At 35.5% G+C, this 15715-nt stretch overlaps 1 long non-coding RNA gene across 1 annotated transcript; it reads right to left on the reverse strand.

The window, feature by feature from the left end:
* Positions 1-767: 767 nt before the first annotated feature.
* LOC135712772 (uncharacterized) lies at positions 768-2334 on the reverse strand. The gene is made up of 4 exons (XR_010518680.1): positions 1849-2334; positions 1511-1566; positions 1263-1316; positions 768-810 (listed from the first exon to the last, which is right to left on the reverse strand). It is a non-coding gene; the product is annotated as an uncharacterized LOC135712772 (long non-coding RNA).
* Between the last annotated feature and the right edge of the window lie 13381 nt (positions 2335-15715).

Consider the following 15715-nt stretch of genomic DNA (forward strand, 5'->3'; position numbering starts at 1 on the left):
CATAAAATTAATTTAAATTTAACGTTAACATAACTTATACCTAAATTTGAATAAACTTCTACTTAACATAATTTTAACTTACCGTTAACTTAACATTAACTTAAATTTTACTTAACTTTAACTTAACGTTAACTTAACTTCAACATAACTTTAACTTAACTTTATCTTACACATAACTTTAACTTTACTTTATCTTAACTTAAACATAACTTTAACTTAACTTAAACATAACCTTAACTTAACTCTAACTTACCTTTAACGTAACTTTAACTAAATTTTAACTTTTACTTTAACATAAGTTTATCTTACCATCAACATAACTTTTATTTTAACATAATTTTAACTTAAATTTAGTTGTTACATACTTAATTTAACTTAACTTTAAATTTTACTTAACTATAATAAAACTTTAACTTAAACATAAACATCGGGATTCGGCATCGGAATGCGTTGCATCAGTAAGGATGCTTAACTCAGCCGGATTCCTCCTGCGGATCAATTTTGGAAAATAGTTACATCAAAATTGATCCGTTGGAGGAATCCGGATGAGTTAATCATCCTTGTTGATGCTTTGCATCAGTCAATTAAATCCGCCGGATTCCTCCAGCGGATCAATATTTGGAAAAAAAATACATCAAAATTGATCCGCTGGAGGAATCCGGATGAGTTAAACATCCTTACAATAAGGATGCTTAACTCAGCCAGATTCCTCCAGCGGATCAATTTAAAAAAAATAATTACACTCAATAACAAATTGTTCAATACTTACCTCTATTCCCGAACACCTCCGGAATTATTGGAAGCAGCCGGCTGAAAAAAAAAACAATTACAAAATAATCAAAATTTTGGATCTGTTTGTTAGAATTTGTAATTATTTTTCAAAATTGATCCGCTGGAGGAATCCGGATGAGTTAAACATCCTTGTTGATGCGTTGCATCAGCAAGGATGCTTAACTCAGCCGGATTCCTCCAGCGGATCAATTTTGAAAAATAGTAACATCAAAAATCCGTTGGAGGAATCCGGATGAGTTAATCATCCTTGTTGATGCTTTGCATCAGTTAATGAAATCCGTCGGATTCCTCCAGCGGATCAATTTTTGGAAAAAAAGTTACATCAAAATTGATCCGCTGGAGGAATCCGGATGAGTTAAACATCCTTATTGATGCGTTGCATCAGTAAGGATGCTTAACTAAGTCAGATTCCTCCAGCGGATCAATTTTTAAAAATAATTACACTTAATAACAAACTGTTTAACACCTACCTCTATTCAATTTCCGTACCCGTCCCTTAATCCGGAATTATTGGAAGCAGCCGGCTGAAAAAAAAAATACAAATTAATCAAAATTTTGGATGTTTGTTAGAATTTGTAATTATTTTTCAAAATTGATCCACTGGAGGAATCCTGATGAGTTAAACATCCTTACAATAAGGATGCTTAACTCAGTCAGATTCATCCAGCGGATCAATTAAAAAAAATTTACACTTAATAACAAACTGTTCAATACTTACCTCAGCTTACCTCTATTCAATTTCCGAACACCTCCGGAATTATTGGAAGCAGCCGGCTGAAAAAAAAAAAACAATTACAAAATAATCAAAATTTTGGAAACAGATCCAATTATTAGAATTTGTAATTATTTTTCAAAATTGATCCGCTGGAGGAATCCGGATGAGTTAAACATCCTTGTTGATGCGTTGCATCAGCAAGGATGCTTATCTCAACCGGATCAATTTTTGAAAATAATTACATCAAAATTGACCCGCTTGAGAAATCCGGATGAGATAACGCATCAATTTTTTAAATTACAAATAATAACACTAAATATAACAAATATTTGAATACTTACTGTTAAAGTTGCTAATTTCCTTCGCGGCTCGGGTGAAGGAATTTGCGGTGCGCTCCGTGCACTCAGCCATCTTGTCTAGTTTGTTTATAAACAAACCAGACAAGATGGCTGAGCGCACGACAAAAAAAAACACACCAATTTAAAAACGTCAGTCTTTAAGTCGCCCAATGTCAAATGACGTCACTTTGTCGCCGGCAATTCGTGTGTAAAGCCCTACAGTAAAAGTATGGACGTCTGTCAAAAGTTGTTCCAATCGAACCGTCAAAATGCACCGCTTTGCTCGATTGGAACAGCTTTTTTCAGTTTTGTGGTGTCAGTCGTCCATACTTTTACTGTAGGGCTTTATTCGTGTGGGGTGCTGTATTCGTACACGGTAAGAAAAAAGTACCCAACGGCCAGTTCACTTTTACCTACTTTTGACTAGTTTGTCTCCTTTTCTCCTTCTAATGTTGTCAAAAACGGAGGAGCAAAACCACCCAACAGGGGTAGTAACAACAATCAATACGAAACTAACGATTTTAAATTGGCTCACCACTTTAGTAGCCTATTGGTCCCAAGCAAACGATTAACGTACCCTATTCTAGTTGAAATTCTATTACTACACTATGTTTGTTTTGATTCGCTATGAAAGTTTGACAGATAACATCAGGGGTGTGTGGATTCATGCAGAACATGCAGGGGTGAGTGAAATAGCTTGGGACTGCTTGGGACCGTTGTTCTGGTACTGAGTGAGCCAAAAATAATAATGATTTTCTTCGGGACCCAGTGGTCTTAGAGTTACCTCTATGGTAGTAACGTGTGGGAACCCAACGTTGAGTATAATAATATTTACCTACTGTTGGGTACAACTAACTTACTTTTGCGTTGAAAGCTAGTGGAAAATTCCATACGAATTGCACACAAGTAAATGAAAACTACTTTGACCCTGAGTGGTGCGGAGAAACACGAAATGGTTGTCAAAAAGAATCCAACTGGTGCTGTCAAAAAGAATCCAACGATCTAGAGCTGCTAAAAATGATACTTTTCTCATACAATCCCCGTCGGCAGAGAAAGTATTGTGGTCAATGTTGAAAATATTGTCATTTCGGCATTTTTTTACTAATATTCTTCAACAAAAAACTTGCTCAAATACTCGGATGTAAACAATGTAACGAACGAACGAACCTGCACGAACTGCTGAAGGAAGAATGCAAACAAACTTTATAAGAGTCATGTGGGTAGGTGCACTCCCAACACCATGTACACGTTATTTATGGAGCAAAGGGTGAACTTTCGACAGCATGTATATGCAAATTGTGAGCAGTGCATTAGCAAAACAATTTGTGATATCGGAAAATTTTCAAGTTGTTTCCTGCTGACTTGCAAAACAAAAACGGCTGTGTTCGCAGTACCCAGCTTTGACCCACTTTACCTATTTTTGGGTTCCTGCACTATAGTGCCGAGATGAGTGAAAAGAACTTACTTTTGGGTACTTTTTTCTAACCGTGTACACGGATGCGGTATACACGCTAACTTGAAAGTACTCATTAATGAGTAAAAAAAAAGACCCATTTTGAAGAAAAGTGGTTTAACTCATTGATGATTAAATGATTTTACCCATTAATTAGTATCTGTTACCCATTAATGATTAACAATTACTCATTAATGGGTAACAGATACTCATTAATGGGTAAAAAATTTACTCATTTAATGAGTTAAGCCACTTTTCTTCAAAATGGGTCTTTTTCAACCATTAATGGGTACTTTCAAGTTAGCGTGTACAGAACAAGAGTAAAATCGGTTTTCAATTGAAACGATAATAATCAATTAAAACACTAATTAACTCTTGCACTGTAACGTCACCAGGGCATTGTTTTACATACAAATAAACATTGCCCACAGGGCATGCCAAAACTTCTTTCAGTGATTTGAGGCTATGTCAGTCGTGCAAGAGTTAATGGTGGTAAGCTCTACCTTGTAATCGCAATGTGCTATTTTATATGATTGCGTCGAGGATCGCGCATTGGGCACATTTATGAGATTATGAATGCGGAAACACTAATAAAAGTGCGGTTTTACGTTAAATTGTTGTTGTGTCTTCATCGCACATACCGTTCCGATTCAAATTTCGGACACTTTCATTTTTAATTAAATATTACATCCAGTTAGAAACAAAGTAATAATGTAAGATGATCGTGGAGGGCACTAGTCAAAAAAATTTAAAATTTACAAGACATGTGGATCATATTCGACCGAGATAATCAACTTTTAAAAGTGTCCGAAATTCGAGTTTAAGTGTCCGAAATTTGAATCGGCACGGTATTCCTTGGTGAATGAAGAATAAGTGCGCAGAAGGCGTCAAGACGATACAACGTCTAAGTGCACTTTTATTAGCGTTTCCACTCTTCTAAGGCTCTGAACCATTTGGTGGATTATTTTAACTTTTGGTTAAAATTTGACAGATGGAAAGTTATCGATTAACCCTGCTATCCGAGCATGCACTGAACTAACGAGAAACGTAAATTTCACCTGAAAAATCAGGTAACCTTTCAAAAATAGAAATCCAATAAGAATTACATGCTGCACATAAATATCAATGGCATGGTAATGAATTCCACTAGATTCACTGATGGAGTTCAAGTGTTATACAGATAAATGTTAAGTGAAGTTCACGTAAATTTTAAGTGACCTCATGATGTGAAAACTGTTTTTGTGTATTTGTTAGTTCAAAATGGCGCCGGTTGAAAATATGTGATTTTTGTTACTAGGAGATTGGGGATTTTTAATGTTTGTGAGCTTAAGTTTGATTAATATCAATATATGAATCCTGATTTTCAATACCCAAAATAAATTGAGAGCGTAAAATCGGATTGAGCAGTCCTCACAAGCTTAATCGCCAAACTACAGGAGTGCTTACAACAAAAAGACGTCTATTGGAGACATGATGTCCTTTTCGAAGTCATCAGTTGTTGGAGGAAAATAAATGTAAGGATTAAACTTAATGTTTTAAATAAACCAATAACCAACTTTAACTTTATTCAGAAGCAGCAATTATTATAGAGCATTGAGGAGCAAATTAATGTAGAACGATCAATTTAACAACAACCTGTTGCACTGGGTATAGGTTTAAGAATAGGTTTGTTACTAAAAAGAACAATTTTATGTTGATTATAATAAAGTAAAAATTCAACAAATAAGTTAAATTTTATTTAAAAAAATCCGGACGATATAATGCAATACCACTGCATCAAAACACATGAAACATACCACAAATTCACATAAATATTACTACAAAATCCAGTGACGATTACTAAAAAATTCACGTAACTTTTAAGTGAAGCTAATTTGACGATCATCGGAACGTCCGATAAAATTTACGTGAAAATCACTTGATTTTCATATGAATCACTTGAAACAACATTTCATTCCCAAAACACGTAATATTCACCTGAAAAGTACGATGGAAAATATTTACGTACCTTTTCAGGTGAATATTACGTGAATTTTATTTGCAGTGTGGTTATTTCTGACAGACAAGAAGTTAAATTTTGACAACTGTGGCTCAAAAACCGGTCGATCGACAGCACGGGGATTTTCGAACATAGAAAATAACTTTCGAAATGTCACTTTTAACCACGAGTTAAATTTAACTCGGCAAATGGTTCACACCCTAAAGAGTTCAATTTTATTTGCAATTGATAATGTCACAAAGCTATGCATACACAGCAAAAAAAATGTAATATCGATCAACGTAATTCAAGCTGATGCATGAAATAATCATGTAATAGCAAAACGCAGATACAATCCCGGAAAAAAATAACCATACAATTACCATAAAATAAAATACAGTTACAAGTAAATCTATTGCCAACAATCGATCTTATTGTGTGTATATAGTACACGAAGTTTTAACATATTGTTATTACAATAGATGTACAATACGTCCCATATAGTAAGAGTTTTCAACAATAGAACAACAATACAATTGATGGTAAATGGTTCAAGTTTGTTCGGGAAAAAGTGATTTTTCGTATGGTTAAGATACATAACAACCCCCTTAATCTATTGTATAATCCCCCATTTACCATAGATTCTATTGTAGAAACAATACATTCTATTGTTATTTTATCGTTGTGGAGAATACAATTTATTGTAAATACCATAAACTCTATTGTATGGTTACAATACATTTCATTGTACCTCTACGGTTCTTTTTTTTACGGGATATTACATCAATGGATGTAATTTTGTTCGCAAAATCGATGTACATCGTACAATGTGATTTTACACAACCGATGGATTGACCTGGTTGCAGCAGTTTCGATGTAATATTCAACAACTTTTTTTGCTGTGTAGGAGGCATCACTGCACTGCAAGCCACTTTTTATTGTTGTGTCATATGATGTATTCTAATGTTTTATGCGTGCAACAATTTACATCGTGATGAAGTTTGATTCTAATGTAACGTTTGGTTCTGTTGTCATTTGATGTATTCTGATGTTTTATGCGTGCAAAAAATTACATCGTAATGAAGTTTGATTCTAATGTAACGTTAGGTTCTGTTGTCATTGGATGTATTCTGATGTTTTATGCGTGCAACAAATTACATCGTGATGAAGTTTGATTCTGATGTAACGTTAGGTTCTGATGTCATTGGATGTATTCTGATGTTTTATGCGTGCAACAAATTACATCGTAATGAAGTTTGATTCTAATGTAACGTTAGGTTCTGTTGTCATTGGATGTATTCTGATGTTTTATGCGTGCAACAAATTACATCGTGATGAAGTTTGATTCTAATGTAACGTTAGGTTCTGTTGTCATTGGATGTATTCTGATGTTTTATGCGTGCAACAAATTACATCGTGATGAAGTTTGATTCTAATGTAACGTTAGGTTCTGTTGTCATTGGATGTATTCTGATGTTTTATGCGTGCAACATATTACATCGTGATGAAGTTTGATTCTAATGTAACGTTAGGTTCTGTTGTCGTTGGATGTATTCTGATGTCAAATTTTACATCGTCAAGACGTTTGATTCTGATGTAACGTTTGAGGCTAATGTATTTTTATGTACTTGGACGTCACACTGAAGTCTGAATACATTAAGGGTACAGCAATATACGTTAAAATTTAATGTATTGAAGATGTCTGCTGATGTTTCCTACATTACAATTTCTATTCGGGCAAAGAGTATAGGTAGTGAGTTTCTTCTTCTACTTCAAATGGGATAGCCTCTTGTGTAGCTGGTATGAGTCGAGACAACGCATCGGCTACATTTTGGATTCCGGGTACTCTTTGGATGTCATAGTCGTAAGGCTGCAATCTCAACGCCCAGCTCTCCGCACGTGAAATTGCTCGTTTTCCCAAACGGTGATTAACGTTGAAAATATATTGGATTGCTTCCGCGTCTGTCCGAATAGTGAACGGCCTAGTCAACAGATAGTAGGCAAATTTTTCTACACCCCAGACAACTGCAAGTGCTTCCTTCTGTGTTTGGGGGTAACGTTTTTCTGCAACGGATAACGCTTTAGACGCACAAGCTATAATCCGTGGAATGTTATTTCCGTCGATTTGAGTAAGTACCGCCCCCAAACCAACAGGTGAGGCATCCACAAATAATTCTATGCGGTCTGTCAGGTTGTAGTATCCAAGCCTCTTAATGGATTCCAAAGCTTCGTTTGTGATTGCAAGGGATGCAAAAATTATTTGGATGATGTGTTGGTGTTCGGGAAAACCAAGGAAGAACATGATGAACGGTTTATAGAGATTGCTGACGTTTATCGTACGCACACTACGTCACGTATACATATACGCAAAATGTTTTCATCGAAAAAAAAAAAAAAAAACTTCATAGCGGAAAATTTTCTTGATGAAAACAAATCACTGACACAACCATACTTTAGCGAACCCTTTAGCCTTTTGTAGACCTTTTGAAGTTTGGTGACGCAAGTCAATGACATTTATACACTGGAACAAAAAACTTCTTTTTTTGCTGGGATTCACATTCGACATAAATAATAAAATTTATTAGTATTAATAGTATTCACAATAAATCATAATGTCCACAACAATAAACTAACCATATAATTTAATGTTTTCACTATAGAATCTATGGTAAATGACGAAATCTACAATAGATTAAGGGGGTTGTTATGTATCTTAACCAAAAATCACTTTTTCCCGAACAAACTTGATCCATTTACCCGAGCATTTACCACTAATTGTATTGTTGTTCTATTTTTGTAAAATCCTTACAGTATGGGACATATTTTACATTTATTGTAATAACAATATGTTAAAATTTCTTGTACAATATATGCACAATAAGATCAATTGTTGGCAAGAGATTTAGTTGTAATTGTATTTTATTTTATGGTAACTATATGTTTTTTTTTCGGCAGGGCAAAAAAAAAACGCATTTATTTTCAGTAGTATTTATTAATAAATCATTGAATGAGAATTTTATTTTCCGATACTTATTTTTTTAATACACGTGATCTAAGTTAGAAAGCAAGTAAAACGCTGTCCAGACTGTTGAGGTATAACATGTTATAACGGTTGTCGAATAATTGCAACACAGAAACCACCATCAAGATAGCACTATAACATGTTATAATAACTCTGTAGTCTGAACGTACTATAAGAAGGAGTACTGTTGGGGGTAGATGTAGTGATACAGAAATCGTAGTTGAACTCTAAAATATATTGTAGATAAAACCAGGTACATATTTATTATACAGAATTGAATATTTAAATAAAAAAATAACAACACGGTTAAATGTAAGCACAACCCAAACGCTCACTGCATCATGTTTGGCAACCAGGCATGTAATTAACGCAAAGCCTATGCGTTTTGGCAACATTTCCGGAATGTTCGGTCACATAACTGAGATGCGAATTGGATTCATTCTGTGTGCTTATTTCATGAAAGCAGGACGTGCGTTTCAACGTGGGATACGACCTCGGATACGACAGGCACCACCGCTTGGTATTTTATTTTGCTGGATCTCAGTGAAAAAAACAACATCCAGCGAACAAACGGGAATTTTACCGAGATCTCAAGTAACACATATAAATTTTGTTGAATCTCGGCGAAGACAATCAAGAAGACTGGCAACTTTTCCAGAATCAAACTGACAGATACAATAGCCCTGCGCTTGAGTGAAGGTGAAAGCAACGCACAGAAAAATGAGCAAATGCACAAACCTTTTTCTGAGGATATGATCTTTGTTATCAAATTCGTTCGAAGCATTTACCTTTGAGCGGCAGATGACGCGATTGTACCTGTCTCATAGCGTTCGTATGAGAAAATGGAAGAGTTGCCAGTCTTCTTGATTTGTTGTCTTCGATCTCGGCAAGTTTTTCACTGAGATCTAGCAAAATAAAATGCTGATCTGCTCGGTAGTCCCCATCTCGGTAAAAAAAATCTGAGTGTGTACCTTCCGATCACCACTCGCTTGCCTTCCAGCTATCCTAGAATATATCATATTAGCATGCTTGGCATACACAGTTTTGATCGCAAACTGCTCATTTGTTAATAAGTTTGGAAAAAGTTGACGAAACATAGTTCTTTTTGAAGCAGTAGATAGAATAGAGTTTAAGCAAAGTTTAAGCTTGTTATATATACGTAAAAAAAATTGATTTTAATTCTAGTAATAAACTGTATTTGTTTTTGCGTTGTAAAAATTAAGTGAGAAATGCTCGCTGCACATCTCGGACTTAAAGAGTAAAAATTCATTGATGTTGATTCAAATGTTAAGATTTATCTTATGCATATCTATGCATATCAATAGCACAGAGAACAGACGTTGAAGCTCGGTCAGAAACTTGTGTAAAATAAGTGGAAACGTCGCCGTTACGTGGTGTTAGCATCTCCTGATTTTCTCTCTAAATTTTCCACTTTCGACCAATTTGGCGCTAGTATCGATAAATTTTCTGTTGAAAATTGCCACTTGGCGCTACTAGCACTTAGTGTCTAGTGTAATTTGTGCAACGCCAGCGCCATCATGTTGTCAAAGAGGGTTTTTAAGTGGGGAAGTCGCCGTTAGTGGTGCTTAAGTCAAATAGGAATCTTTACACAAGTTTTCATAGAAATTTTGTTCGAGCCTCCATGTCTGTTCTCTGTGATAACACTCACAAATTGTTCATCGCACAAGCATTTAACGGTCAATTTAAAAGTATCTCAGTTGGTAGTACTGCCACATGTGGCGCGCATAGTCAATTCCCTTGCGTTTGACGTTTACACACTACCGCCATCTGTTCAGCGTACTACCCACCACAGTGTATTCAACAGATGGCGGTAATGTTTTAGTGACGATGTTTTACAATGAGAAATATTCAATGTGTTATGTCTGTTTGTCTGTGGTGACAGTGTTGTGATTATCGTAATTACTAACTCATTTAATGCTATTTAAGTTACTTGTATCGAGGAAATCCTAATAATATTTTCACTAGACTGATGCAAAATTTGACTTTTTCGCTCCACAATGCTTAAATGGTTTCAAATCGGGTCCTGATTAGCCTCCCAAAGTTACAACTCATTTGGTTAGAAACAGACTTCGCACAAGCCATTTGAAGTTAACATGTAAATTACTATGGGAAATCTCAACTTTTTTTCATTGCCTTCTAGTCTTTTTTCCATATTGAGCTGCGAAACAGTTCGATAGCCATTCTTATAGAAAATTTTCTCAGCTACAACTTTGCGCAAGATCGTTTCTATGTAAACCGAGACAGGAAATAGTTATTAATTATTTAAGAGATTGGTAAACTTATGACATGATCAAGCAGCTGCTCTGTAGGCAACACTGTATTTTGCAGTGTGACATAGTAGCCATGATTTTTGTGTCCTAATCAACGCCCCAGAAACACCAATGTTGCCTGCTGAGCAGTTGATTGAGCATGATCATAAGACATCAGCGCATTGAACCATTGAACCATTGATAATCCTTGCATTTAATCAAAAAGTGGTATTGAGCAAAGTTGTAGCTGGGAAAATTTCCTACAAGTACAGTTGAAAGCTGTTGAAGCTTACCGATATGGTGAATTATTAAGGCCCACGCACATTAGATGCGGATCGGACACGTTGCGGCAAAGTGACAGCTAAATCTATTGTCTAACTGTCAAATTTACGTCAACGCAACGCAAACGGATCTAATGTGGGTGGCCCTTTAGATTGGCGTCTTGCAGTGAAACTTTTCCAAGCTTTCGCCACCTACATTTCGAAGTGAGAACTACTAGAAGGAGGATAGTTTCCAACTTTTCCAAGTAAAACAGACGCTTTTTGGGGCAAATCGGTCCATAAAGAGAAACTTATAATTTCCCGTGGAAACTTCTGCTTGAATAGTGTAAGAAAACGTGTTTGAAAACTATTTGTTATTATTTCGGTATGGATCGGAGATGTTTTCATGACAAATTATGCATAACAAGTTTGCACCCACAGCACAGAGAACAGACGTTGAAGCTCGGTCAGAAACTTGTGTAAAATAAGTGGAAACGTCGCCGTTACGTGGTGTTAGCATCTCCTGATTTTCTCTCTAAATTTTCCACTTTCGACCAATTTGGCGCTAGTATCGATAAATTTTCTGTTGAAAATTGCCACTTGGCGCTACTAGCACTTAGTGTCTAGTGTAATTTGTGCAACGCCAGCGCCATCATTTTGTCAAAGAGGGTTTTTAAGTGGGGAAGTCGCCATTAGTGGTGCTTAAGTCGAATAGGAATCTTTACACAAGTTTTCAGAGAAATTTTGTTCGAGCCTCCATGTCTGTTCTCTGTGCCCACAGGGAGAGGTTACCTCCTGCGCAGCTGCATTTTTCAGAAAATGGTAAATATGTGCGATTTTCACTAAGATGAAAGTGGAAATTAAGTGAATTTACTTAGGAAAGGTTGTATCATGCTGGTGGTAATAGAGAGTTGGTTGTATAAGGACGCCAATATTCAATAAATGTTCATTTAGGCCTTTTTTAAGCAAACATATTGATACACACAAAGAAAAGTCGTTTATAAAATTAAAAAAAACCATTGGTAGATTTAAAAGTTTGCATTGGTTCTTTTTGGTAGGAAGTGGTTAGCTTTCAAAATAAAAGTCAACCAACCGTCAATTCAGAAGTTGTCCGCTCGATACTGTTAAAAGTTCAAACTTTCAAAAGGAATTATAGAACTGTCAAATGAAAAAATGTATTAGTGTTGAAATTAATGGAGGATTATTTTTGACTTGAAAATGTGGCATAGTTAAAATTAAATGGGCCTTTTCAATTTAAATTAAAATAATTTTAAAAAAATGTTTTGGTTTTTATTTTAGTGGATAAGTATTAAATATTCTTTATTATTATTTTTCAATAAGATAATTTTTTTACATTGTTATTGTTATCTTTGTTGATGTTTACGTTATTGCGTCTTGGAGCTATTCTTGCTTTGAGTAAACCTGCTACAGTAACAGGTACATGGTGATGTCACAGATGCAGGGTTATGGACAGAAGACAACCTCCAGCATTGTTAGCAGCGTGATTGTATACCGGTGTAGATTTAACGGCAGCGGATAGCGGAAGGAAGGTGTCGATTAGATCGTTTTCGGTGAGGGTTTCTGTGGAATAAGGCATTTTACGAGACAGATCGAGTCAGCTGATTTTATTCTGTTTACTAATTTTGACATTTACTGGCGGGCCGAATATCTTCATTCGCAACTACACGGCCAGCAAAAGTGACTCACGGAGTGTGTTTAGCTTGCTTACTTTTGGGTAAATCCGTGGCAAGCCCATACACTCGTGAGTTACTTTTGTTGGCCGTGTAGAGAATCAAAACAAAAATATCAGACGTAAACAATAACAATGCCACGAGCGGACCGCCAGGAACTGTCATCAAAACGTCTCGTAAAATGGTTTATATTAAATATATTGTTATATACCTTTAACATCTACTGTTGTAGTAGTCGTCGAACACTCACTTGCATTCCGAGCCATCTTGTCCGCTCGCAGATTAATATTGTTTCGAAAATTTTCCTTCCCAAGTTTTCAACGCTCTTCGAGAAACTTCTGACGTCAAGCCAAATTAAGCGGCAAACCGAGGTCCAGTGCTGCCAAAAACTTTTCCTAGAAAATTAATTTTTGACAGTTGAACAACTTTCATTTTAAAAAAATGCACTTTTAAAATTACAAGTCGAACCTGAAAGAAACACTTTCAAACCAAAAAAATAATTTTTATTTTGAATATTTTCGTTGTTAAAATGACGAAATAAAAAAATTTGAAATGGACATAACACTCGCAAGTTGTTCATCGAACAAGCATTTAACGGTAAATTTAAAAGTATCGTAGTTGGTAGTACCGCCACCTGTGGCACGCATAGTCAATTCCCTTGCGTTTGACGTTTACACACTACCGCCATCTGTTCAGCGTACTAGCCACCACACTGTGCTCAACAGATGGCGGTAATGTTTTAGCGACGATGTTTTACATTGAGAAATATTCAATATGTTATGTCTGTTTGTCTGTGGCATTATTTTTATTACAACAATTTTTGTTTTTTGTGTGTACTCACAATTTTCGAAGGAAAACGCACCGGAACTTGATTTACTCAACACGCACCATACTATAAAATAAATGTTTACCATAATATTTACGATGCAGCATTGATGGAGCCGTGAAATGAAATGAATATATCTTATGAAAGCTCACCTGGAAAAGTCAAAGATACACATAAGTCTGATCGTAAAAAACGTTTTCTTCTTCAATTCGAATGTTATATTGGAAGGATTTCACGCAGGCTTGATGAAAATTATGATTTAATGCTAATTTTCACGAATTTTATATGCAGTCTGTCAATATTATCATCATGCAGTGGCGACATCTGCGTTGAGCTTTTGTGGCAATCTTGCAATAGACATGAACAAAAATCTTGGTTTTACGATAGTAATTCCCATACAAACTTCAAATGGTTTGTGCCATCTCAGTTTCTCACCAAATGGGTTCAAATTTTGAGAGGTTAGTCAGGATCCGATTTGGAATCGTTTAAGTACTGTGGAGCGAAAATTTCAAATTTTGCATCACTCTAATATTCACCCTACCGATGGCATACGGTTGTTTGCTTATATTCATCTAAATCGAAGAGGAAGAGGTGACAATTGGGTTCTTTAATTTTGAAAAATATATCCGTTTTTATATATAATCTGAAAGAGCTTCGTTTTCTGAGCACAGCGATATTTTTTATCGAACCCACACACTTTCATCTCGATTTTTAAATCAAGATTTAAAGCAATATAATAAATTCACTGTTTGACTAAGGTGAATAAGGTAATTTTTGCAAATGTAATCATACTTATTTAAAATACTTTCAGTGTACTAAAATTTATGAAATTTTGGGTATGGGCACGTATGGGTTCCATTTTTAATCCAGATTACGAATATGCATTTACCTCAATACCCTTAAGGAACCCAATTGGCTTCTTCCTCTTTTATTTCTATCTCTATCTCTATCTTACGCACATGAAATCGGCCAATCAGGAGCTGGTTCACGTTTGACAGAAAATTGGTTCATTTTCGCCCCCGTATTGTCGACAAACCGACATGAATGACCATAACAAAAACAATAAAATTTCTGACCAAAGCACACTACTGACATCTGACCACCGAAAAACCGACATGAATGACCTTACAAATTACCATGATCACCCTAATAAACAAATACCATAAACGAACTGTATCCCGGATGGGTAAACTATCCCACAAATCGTTTGGATGATACCCCGAACACGTCGTTAAGCTCTCTTTTATGGTTATTTGTATTAGGGCAAAGCACAAAACTGACATCTAACGCCGTGTTCGCGAAAAATGTTTATTCTAGCCATGAACACGCGTACAAACTATATGAGTTGGTTCGTGTCTATTCTATCGCGGACAAATTATTTTTATCTAGATAAAAAAGAATTCTATGGTTTTGACACATGCGATCGCTGCATATTTGAATCGGCCGTTACGAATTCTCGTTCAAGAGTTATGTTTCAGTTTCATGTCGGTTTGTCGGTGATCTGACTCCGTGTTCGCGGGAAATATTTAGCTAAACCACGAACCCGCATGCAAAAGTTATGAATTGGTTCGTGTCTGATCTATTCTGGACAAATTATTTTTATCTAGATCAAAAAATCCTATGGTTTTGACAGTTCGGATCACTGCACATTTAAATCGGCCTTTTACGATTTTCGGGCATAAGTCAAAATTAAGTGTCATGTCGGTTTGTCGGTGGTATAAGCATTATAAGAGCTGACTGTATTCACCTTTATTAATTTAGCAATATTGTAAAGCAATGTAATTAAATCTAATAATTGAGCTAAAAAAAACATTTATTAGGCGTCTTATAAATCATGTTATTAAATCAATTGTTAAGTGTTGAATTACATCGTCGATGTATGTACAAATTACACTTATTCAGTTTGTTATTAGATCAAACTTCTAGTGTTGAATCGAGGAAGACAGTAAACTTTTATGAAGCTTTTATACCCCGGACAGACTATGGCTTATATCATGTAATATAGGCTGGCTTGCAATGAGCACTCATATATAGGATTTCCAGTGAAAGCTAGATGTATGAGTGCTCATTGCAAGGTAGCCTATATTACATGATATAAGCCATAGTCTGTACGGGGTATAAAAACTTCATAAAAGTTGACTGTCTTCCTCGATTCAACACTAGAAGTTTGATCTAATAACAAACTATTTTTTTTATGGAAAATACGGTTCGAACGAAACCAAGAATAATGGGTGATTATATTAGTTATGAGTTAGGTAACACAGTAGGTTTCAAAACATAAGCTCTGGCCTTTGGGTTTATGTGGGAATATTAGTTGCGTTTTGGAAGCGTTGCCCACTGGGGAAAAACGTAAAAATGCATCAAAATTCA

Source organism: Ochlerotatus camptorhynchus, unplaced genomic scaffold (genome assembly GCF_037179485.1).
Source record: "Ochlerotatus camptorhynchus isolate MF236.1 unplaced genomic scaffold, CSIRO-AGI_Acam_v1.1 ptg000503l, whole genome shotgun sequence".
Classification (NCBI taxonomy): domain Eukaryota; kingdom Metazoa; phylum Arthropoda; class Insecta; order Diptera; family Culicidae; genus Ochlerotatus; species Ochlerotatus camptorhynchus.